The sequence below is a fragment of the Trichosurus vulpecula genome, chromosome 2 (genome assembly GCF_011100635.1).
Source record: "Trichosurus vulpecula isolate mTriVul1 chromosome 2, mTriVul1.pri, whole genome shotgun sequence".
NCBI classification, from domain to species: Eukaryota; Metazoa; Chordata; class Mammalia; order Diprotodontia; family Phalangeridae; genus Trichosurus; species Trichosurus vulpecula.
In genome coordinates this window covers 95,094,799-95,104,377 of record NC_050574.1, presented here as the reverse complement: position 1 = coordinate 95,104,377, position 9,579 = coordinate 95,094,799, and positions in this window count along the sequence as shown.

The following is a 9,579-nucleotide window of genomic DNA, read 5'->3' as shown; positions in this document are numbered from 1 at the left end:
CTAGTCCCACCATCTGTGGGCCTTCACTCCTATACTGCTGATTGAACGTAGAGAAAATCATGCAACCATTCTGACTGCATCCACTGCAGATTTATGTTACACAACCTCAGCTGGGCCCTCACTGTTGCTAGGCAATCCTACTGTACTTCACTTATCAATTCACTATACTACTCTGCGTGGTAGCTCTTCCAAACCTTTTCATCCTTCCTTAAACCTTCCATGGCTCTGCCTCCCCCAGCACTTGCAGCTGAGAACCTTTGTGCAGAAAAAATTGAAGCCATTCCCTATGAACTCCCTCTTCTTCCCTCTTCCTTATCTCCTATCATTAAGATGCCTTCTGTCACACATGGTGAGGTGACCTTACTCCTTACTAAGGCTAACCCTTATACTTGTTTGAGCGATTCCATTTCCATTCTATCTTAGCTCCTCCAACAGATTGTCCCCTCTGTCATCCCTACTTTCACTTATTTTCAATTTCTCCCTAACTACTAGATCATTTCCTACTGCCTTCACGCATGTCCGTGTCTCCCCCATCCAGAGAAAACCCTTACTTGTTTCTTCTATCCCTGCTAGCTGTCATCCTGCATCTTTTCTGCTTTTTGTAGCTGAACTCCTTGAAAAGGTCATTTATAATAGATATGTCCCCTTTCACTTCTCTCACTCTCTTCTTATAATCTGGCTTCCAACCTTATCCCACTTAAATGGCTCTCTCTGAAGTTACTAATGGTCTCTTAGTTGCCAAATCCAATGGTCTTTTATCAGTCTCCATTCCCTCTGACCTCCCTGCAGCCCTTGACACTGTTAACTACACTCTCCTCCTTCATATTTTCCTATTTCTAGGTTTTGGGGACTGTATTCTCTCCCAGTTCTCTTCTCACCTATCTGCTCCTTTTCTGTCTCCTTGGTTGGATCTTCTTCCAGATCATGCCCACTAACCTTGTCCATGTCCCTCAGGGTTCTGTTCTGGACCATCTTCTCCCTCTATACTGCTTCACTTGGTGATCTCATCAGTTCCCATGGATTTAATTGCCACCTTCAAGCTGTTGATTCTCAGATCTACCTATCCTGCTCTCACTCTCTACTGACCTCCAGTCTTGCATCTCCAAATGCCTTTCAGACATCTTGAAATGAATGTCCAGTAGACATCTTAAACTCAACATGTCCAAAATACAATTCATTATCTTCCCTCCTCCCCTCCCCTTGCCCTTTCCCTATTATTATAGCCTGGACTATTAAAGCAGATTTCTGGTGGGCCTACCTGCCTTAAGTCTTTCCCCACTCCAATTCATCCTCCATTCAGCCACTAAAGCAATTTTCCTAAAATGCAAGTCTGATCACATCATCCATCTCAGTTACTCAACAAACTCCAGTGGATCCCCATTGCCTCCAGAAGCGAATACAAAACACTCTGTTTGGCATTCAAAATCTTTTATAACCTAGCCTCCTCCTACCTTTCCAGTCTCCTTGCACCTTCCTCTCCAACACATATTCTTCAATACAATTACTACACCGGCTTCCTGTCTCTTCTACAAACAAGACACTCCATCTCTGGTCTCAGGGCATTTTTGCTGGCTGTCTCCCATAACTAGAATGCTCTCCCTCCTCATCTCTACCTACTGGCTTCCCTGGATTATTTCAAGTCCCAACTAAAATCCCACCTTTTATAGGAAGTCTTTCCCAACCCTTCTTAATTCTAGTGCCTTCCCTCTGTTGATTATTTCCAATTTACCTTGTAGAAAGTTTGTTTGTATATATATTTATGTGTTGTCTCTCCCATTAGACTATGAAATCCTCAAGGCCTTTCTTTGTGAACGCAGCACTTAGTATAGTGCTTGGCACATAGTAGGTGCTTAATAAGTGATTATTAAGCATTAATCTAAGATTGATAAACTGACCACCTGGCCTTTCTCATCTGAAGGATGATAGATTTGGATTATATGAATTTCAAAATTCCTTCTTGCTCTAAAGTCCTATGATTGTACTGAAATGTATTGAGTTGTGCAGGGTTTACTCAGATAATTAATGACTTTTGAGTTTTTGTGTCTGCTTTTTATAGGATTTCAATTTTTTTTTTTTAGGATTTCAATCTTCTCCCTTACTGCCAATGCTTCTTCCTTGCTGTCACCAGCCCCACTTTCTTCTAATTCATTGCTTTTACTGTGGACAGAGAAATCAGAGAACTGGACTGGTTAGAGTTATGCCTAAAGCAGGGGTGGGGAACCTGTGACCTCCAGGCCACATGTAGCCCCCTAGGTCCTTGGGCATGGCCTTTTGACTGAATCCAAGTTTCACAGAACAAATCTTTTTATTAAGGGGATTTGTTTTGTGAAGTTTGGATTCAGTCAAATGGCCACACTCGAGGGCCACATGTGGTCTTGAGGCTGCGGGTTCCCCACCCCTGGCCTAAAGGAAGAATGATAGGCAAAGTGAAGATCTTTAAGGAATATGATGAAGGGGCTTGCCCAGAAGGCTCTGTTTATTTCTGCGTCCTTGGTTGTGTTTCAGGGAGGTGAGGTTGCCAGATAAGTGACTCTGGATAGATGAAGTATTACTATAGGAATAAAAATAATTTACTCTCCAGTTCAGCCTTTATCTTGGCAGTTTCTGTATTAGTTTATCTCTTTAATCAGAGGAGGTAAGAAAACCTTTATAGATCAGATCTCATTCTAATCATAGTTTCCTGGGTGGTGGGGGAAGGAAAGAAAAGAACAAGGGTGTCTTATTCTGAAAAAGGAAAGAAAACCCATCACTCTAGCCACTCTATCTCTGAAAACTCTTGTCCTTCTGCTTTAAGGAAACTAAAATTATTTTGCTTTTATTCTATGAGTTTGAGAAGGTGCAATAGGACTCGTGGAAAAAGCAACGGATTTGGCCTTGCACTCTTGCCTCTGTGTATGTGTGTGTGTGTGTGTGTGTGTGTGTGTGTGTGTGTGTGTGTGTATGAGAGAGAGGGAGAGAGAGGGAGAGAGAGGGAGAGAGAGAGAAGGGCAATGAGAGATCCTTGGCATTTTTTCAGCTGGAGTTTCTGCAGAAGGTTCTGAGCTGTGTCACCTGAAGAAGTTTCATGCTGAGACTCACGGACAGAAGGTTATAGACCCATCCTGTGGCCTATGGCCTTCTTGCCCTATATATTCTTTCCAGTCCATTATATCAACTAAATAAATGTAAGGCTGCATTTTTTTTCCCTCACTCTCAAGGTTTGGAAAAGCTTATGCTCAATAGACACCATTGAAGAAAATGCCCCATTCCATGCAAAACCATCTAATCCAAGGAGAAACATGCCATGGTGTGTTTAATTAGTGTGATTTCTCCATCTAAAATATATTGAAAGAGAAGGGCTGTGGCTATTGAATTATCAGTCCCACTTCTTGCTACTGAAGGATTAAAGGCAAGAAGTTGTGCTTGTTGCTTGGCCTTTGCTAAAAAAAAAAAAGTCCTGTTTCTTTGCTGGAAAATGGAGGATAAATGGCATTTCACCTCCTGGTGTCAATATGATGCTGCTCTGCATGCACCTAACAAGTACTCAACTTCTGATTAACCAACTCAAAATACTCCAAACAAAGTCATATGGCTTCTATTTCCTAAGAAAAGAAGAGATTAAAATCTCTAGGAACATTCACTCTGTGAGCAGTTTTAAGGCGTAAGTTCAGACATGGCACTGGCTTTCACCCGTGTCTGGAATGTACCTCCACTTCATTTCTACCTCTTAGATTCCCTAGTTTCCTTCAGAATTCTGCTGATTTCTCCCCAATTGCTAGTGCATCTACTCCCTCAATTTACCTTACATTTACGTATATAGATATATGTATTTATATACCCATAAACATATACATATGTGTGCACACACATATATATGTGCAAACACACATAACATTTATATACACATATACATATGTGTAGGTGTGACTATTTCCTCCCTCTCTAGGTTGGCTTACTCCTTCAACCTGCCTTCACACTAGCAGGTCTGGGTATTTTTTGCTAAGGCAAAAAACACAAATAATTGTTACATCAGTTTCTTAATAGAAAACAAATGAAAGAATTGTCCATAAATCGCAGTCCATACATAAAGCTATATCACACTCTCCCACCAATATATGTAGTATCAATGGGAAAAAGAGGACACACACAGAAATACAGCATGGAGATATATGAATGAGGAAAACCCATATGCACAGGGCAGCTCCCAAATCTGGACTGCAAGCCTTGAAGTCCTTGATCTTTACAGAATATCTATACTTCCACACAAAGCCACAACACTGCTATCTGCTTCCCATCTGTTCCTCACTGTTTTCCTGCTGGGCAATTCACTCCCATTCTGCTCTTGAACTGGTAAAACAGCAACAAGTTCTTGTAGCTCACAATAACCTTCAAAAAAGTGCTGAGAAAGTATCATACTATAGTGACAAACGGTTCCTTTTAAGCCAGAGAACTGCAAAGCTCCTCAGGTCAGCATTGTGGTACAGCCAAGCCCAGCCAGCTCTTCACTCAATGGGATGCTGCATTGTCTAATCAACTCCCAGCTTCTGCTTCTAGCAAAGCAGATACAAAACTTGTCTTTCCCTTTCTGCTTTTAAGTCTCAAACCAGAGGCAACAGAAAGCAATGGTATTTCTGAGAAGATTCACATCGCTTGAACCAGAGGTGTCAAACTCATAGCCTTCAAATTTCCTGAGCCCAGATTAAAATGTAATTTGAAAATGTTTAACAACATAAATAAAAATATGATACAACATAGATAATGTTAATTTGTGGTTTTCTAAGTCAACATGTAGCTAGTGTGGATCAGTTTGACACCACTGTCTTAAACTATGTATAAATACTGACACAGATTTCAGCAAGCCTTCTAGCCTTTTCTTCAGCCAATATGCAAAGCAATGCCTTTTTTTCCAATCAGAAACCTCCCTCTCAAATTCAAGTATTGAAGCCTTCTTGTCAGCCCACTGTTCCTGCTGGTATGTTTTTCACTCACCTCTTACTGGGCTCTTAAATCTCCTGATTTAATTTAAATCTTCATTTCCCCAATGGCTCATATCAGAGCCTCCTATTGGTATCTTTCCCTTATTAGGTAAAATCAATGAAATCTAACTTTCTGTCTGCTACGAAACAAACAGTTCTTATTGAATCTTCCCATATTCTCCAAACAGCTATTTGATTTACAGCTTTGTTAGTTTTAAACTCTCAAAATCTGAATAGTCACATGCAGATAAACTAAGGGATCTCAAACATCCCTTTGCCCCTCCCCCCAAAGTCTTCTAAGTCCATTCACCTGAGGGGCAATTCTCTATCTCATTTACAAATTGTTTCCATCCTTTTTCTTTACACAAAATTTCGTTTCCTGCCTCTTTCAGGAACCAAACTGCTCACATACAATAGAGGCATTTATGTACATACATAATACATAATACATACACATATGTGTGTTGTATATGGTTACATGAGTAGATGCTATGAACTCAGACAGAAGGTAAGCTCCAAGAGAGCAGGTGCTATTTCATTTTTGTCTTTGCATCTCTATTATATTTTAAGTTGGGGAGAGAAAGGGGTCCCAGCAATCGGGTTTCATTCTCCTGTAAATATGAGTACAGCCTGGGAAAAGGTTAGTTAGGAGACATTTTCCAAAGAAAATACTAAAAACAAGCCTTTGCTTCTAGAAAATTTATTTAAGAAGTAACTTTTTCAAAGTTCAGTAGGTAAATGTTCATAGCAAATAACTCCTTCTTTACCTAAGTTAATTTACTTATTCAGTGCCATACCAATTAAACTACCAAAAAGTTATTTTATGGAGCTGGATAAAATAATAACAAAATTCATCTGGAAGAACAAAACATCCAGAATATCAAGGGAAGTAGTGAAAAGAAATGCTAGGGAAGGTGACCTAGCCATACCAGATATTAAACTGTATTATAAAGCAGCAGTCATCAAAACTATTTGGTACTAGCTAAGAAATAGAGGGGTGGATCAGTGGAATAGGTTAGGGGCACAAGTCTCAGTAGTCAATGACTATAGTAATGTACTATTTGATAAACCCAAAGACTCCATCTTCTGGGATAAGAATTCATTATTTGACAAAAACTGCTGGGAAAACTGGAAAATAGTATGGCAGAAACTGGGCATAGACCAATATCTCACACCATATACCAAAATAAAGTCAAAATGGGTTCACAATTTAGATATAAAAGCTGATACTATAAGCAATCTGGAATCATAAGGAATAGTTTACCTGTCAAATTTATGGAGAAGGGAAGAATTTATGACCAAACAAGAGATAAAGAGCATTATAAAATGCAAAATGGGTAATTTTGATTACATTAAATTGAAAAGTTTTTGTACAAACAAAGCCAATACAACCAAGATTAGGACGGAACCAGAAAATTTGGAAAGAATTTTTACAAACGGTATCTCTAATAAAAGCCTCATTTCTAAAATATTCAGAGAACTGAGTCAAATTTATAAGAATACAAGTCATTTCCAAATTGAGAAATGTCAAAGTATGCAAGGCAGTTTTCAGAGGAAGAAATTAAAGATATCTATAGTCATATGAAAAAATGTTCTAAATCACTATTGATTAAAGAAATGCAAATCAAAACAACTCTTAGGTACCACATCTCTCCAGTCAGATTGGCTAACATGACAAAACAGGAAAATCATAAATGCTGGAGAGGATGTGGGAAAATTGAAACACTAATGCATTGTTGGTGGAGTTGTGAACTGATCCAACCATTCTGGAGAGCAATTTGGAACTGCCCAAATAAAATGTGCAATACCAATTCTATGGCTGTATCCCAAAGAAATCATACAGGTGGGTAAAAGAACCATATGTACAAAAATATTTATAGCAGCTCTTTTTGTGGTGGCAAAGAATTGGAAATCAAGGGGATGCCTATCAATTGGGGAATGGCTAAACAAGTTGTGGTATATGAATGTAATAGAATACTATTGTTCTATAAGAAATGAGGAGCAGACAGACTTCATAATAACCTAGAAAGACTTACATGAACTGATGCTGAGTGAGGGGAGCAGAATCAGGACAACATCATACATGATTACAGACACACAGTATCTCTGAGGACTAACTTTGATGACTTGCTCTTCTCAGTAATGCAAAGTTCTAAGATAACTCCAAGACTCATGATGAAAAAAGCTATGCACATGCGGAGAAAGAATTATGGAGTCTGAATGCAGATTGAAGCAAACTTTTTGCTCTCTTTTTTTTTTTGTTTCTGTTTTGTTTCTTCTTTTGTGTGGTTCATTCCATTGGTTATAATTCTTCTTTACAACTTGACTATTGTGAAAATATGTTTAGTGTGAAGGTATATGTAGAACCTATATTGGGTTATACGCCGTCTTGGGTGGGGAGGGGAGAGGAAAGGGAGGGGGAGAAAATTTGAAATTCAAAAACTTGAGGAACTGAATATTGTAAACTAAACATAAAAATTAATTAATTAATTAATTAATCTAAAAAAGAAAAAGAAAAAATAACTCCTTCTTGGGGGAGCCATCTACTGTCCAGCAGGGTCCTTGGGCAGAAGGACTTGTATATCCAAGGTAATTTACCACTTGACCTCTTGTATTGTCCACTTTTTTCCACTCCCAGGTCCTTCCCCATCTCTCACCCTCTATTGCTCCTATCAAAAAAGTCTTCTTTTAACCCAGTAGCTTCTGCCTCTGTGTAACTTGATGTGAGCCTTCTCTTTTCTGTGAGAGACAGCTCAGGGTAGCAAATAGCTGCCCCTGGAGCCAGGAAGACCTGGGTTCAAGTCTCATCTCTGACACCTATTATTTGAGTGAACCTGGGCATGTTTCTTAATCTCTCAGTGCCTCACTCTTTAGGACTACAAGCTGCAGAGAAGGTGCCAATCTCCACTAATGGTAGTTCTCCATACTCTTGAAATTGAAGGTCCACTCCCTACCCTGAATCCGCTTTTCCTTGGAGCCTCTACCAGCATGTGCTGGTAATTTTTTCAGAAAAGGCCACACTTTTAGTAATTTTGTACTCTATCCATTATCCTTTTCAGCACGAGATTTACACTTTTTCCCCATATTTTTTTTCCAGTTGTTTATGTTGTCTGGGCATGCAGATCACTAGGGAAGGAGTGTATGGATAATGTGGGAAGAAGACTCAGTAGAATTGCTCGAGAAGCCACTTGGCCCAATTTTCATAGACCAATTGATCACTGGAGTTAAGACTCCTAAAACTTGGCATAGGTGCTCTGACTTATATGTAGATGTCTTCTTTGTTCCTCCACTTCTCCATCTGATAACAATAGAGAATTGTTCTTCAGGCTAAGCCATTCTAAACCAACCATGATGTCATTCAGTCTTGACTACTCTGTTAATAATGCAACCAACATGTCACAAGGCAGCATATCTAGACCCAGTCACACCACTCCCAAGCGAAACACCTGCAGAATGAAGCCAGATGTGCACAGCTTGGCGATAACATCACAGAAACCTATTCGGATCCTGTTGGCTGGGATACCAGGATTAATGTAAAGAGTGGGTGATGCTTGGTGATTCTGCCCATTAGGCAGGTGTCTCAGCACTGTGAGAATGATGAACCAAGATTGCCAATACTGGTTAGACAGGTTTGATGCTGAAATTCAAGACGGCTTGCAAAAGACCAAGTGGACAGGCCACCAATAACCCTGTATAGCATTTCACCTGGGTCTGTGTTGGTAGCAATCAGTAGGTTGTTCAGTGGTGAAGCAGCCAAAATAAGTACTTTTTCTAATACAAGATTAATAGCATGTCTAAGAATACATAAAGGAAGATGGAAAAAGACCCGAGTTCTGAATGGATGATAAAGACAGTGTGGAACTATGAAAAGAATGCCAGCTTTGGAGTTTGATGATTTAGGCAGATCATTTTACCTCATCTGCAGAAATAAGGGGTTGGGCCAGATCTCCTCTAAGGTTCTTTCCAAATGTAAATCTGTTACCCTGTCATAGCTTTTCCATTGAAGTATGGGGAAGGGAATGGAAAGGGAATAAGTAAGTGCTTATTAAATTTTTGTGCTTGAGGAAAATAACTTGGTAGTTGTGTAGAGGATAGATTGGATAGGAGAGACATTTGAGGCAGGGAGACCAATGAAGGAGCTCTTTCAAATGCTCAGATAATGGGTGATGAGGGCCTGAGCTCAGTTGCTAGAAATACGAGTAAAGGGGAGGGGATGAATGTGACAGATGTGGAGGTAGAAATGTCCAGGTTTAGCAATCCTTTTGTAAGCACCGTACCCTTTCCTTGCTACTGGTCTAGCTTTTGAAGTGATTACAGGTGTCTAATATCTAAATAGCTGCAGACTGGTGAGTAGGTAACATATTTATAGGCCTCATTTTTACTTGTGATATTGTCGAAAGACTTAAGAGACCAATCTATATATTTCTAGCTGTTCTTTGTAGAGAGAGCTGCATTCCAAAGAGGAAATTTGTGTCAAGTGAGACCTGTAATCCTTGGGAGCCATTTAGAAAGTGTGGTTTGCCCCTAGGGTCTCAAGCTTTAGCTACCGTCTGCTTTAGGCCTCACATGTGACATCATAGTGTTTCCTGTTTAGTCAAGGAACAGAGCCTGGTTGGGTGCCAGT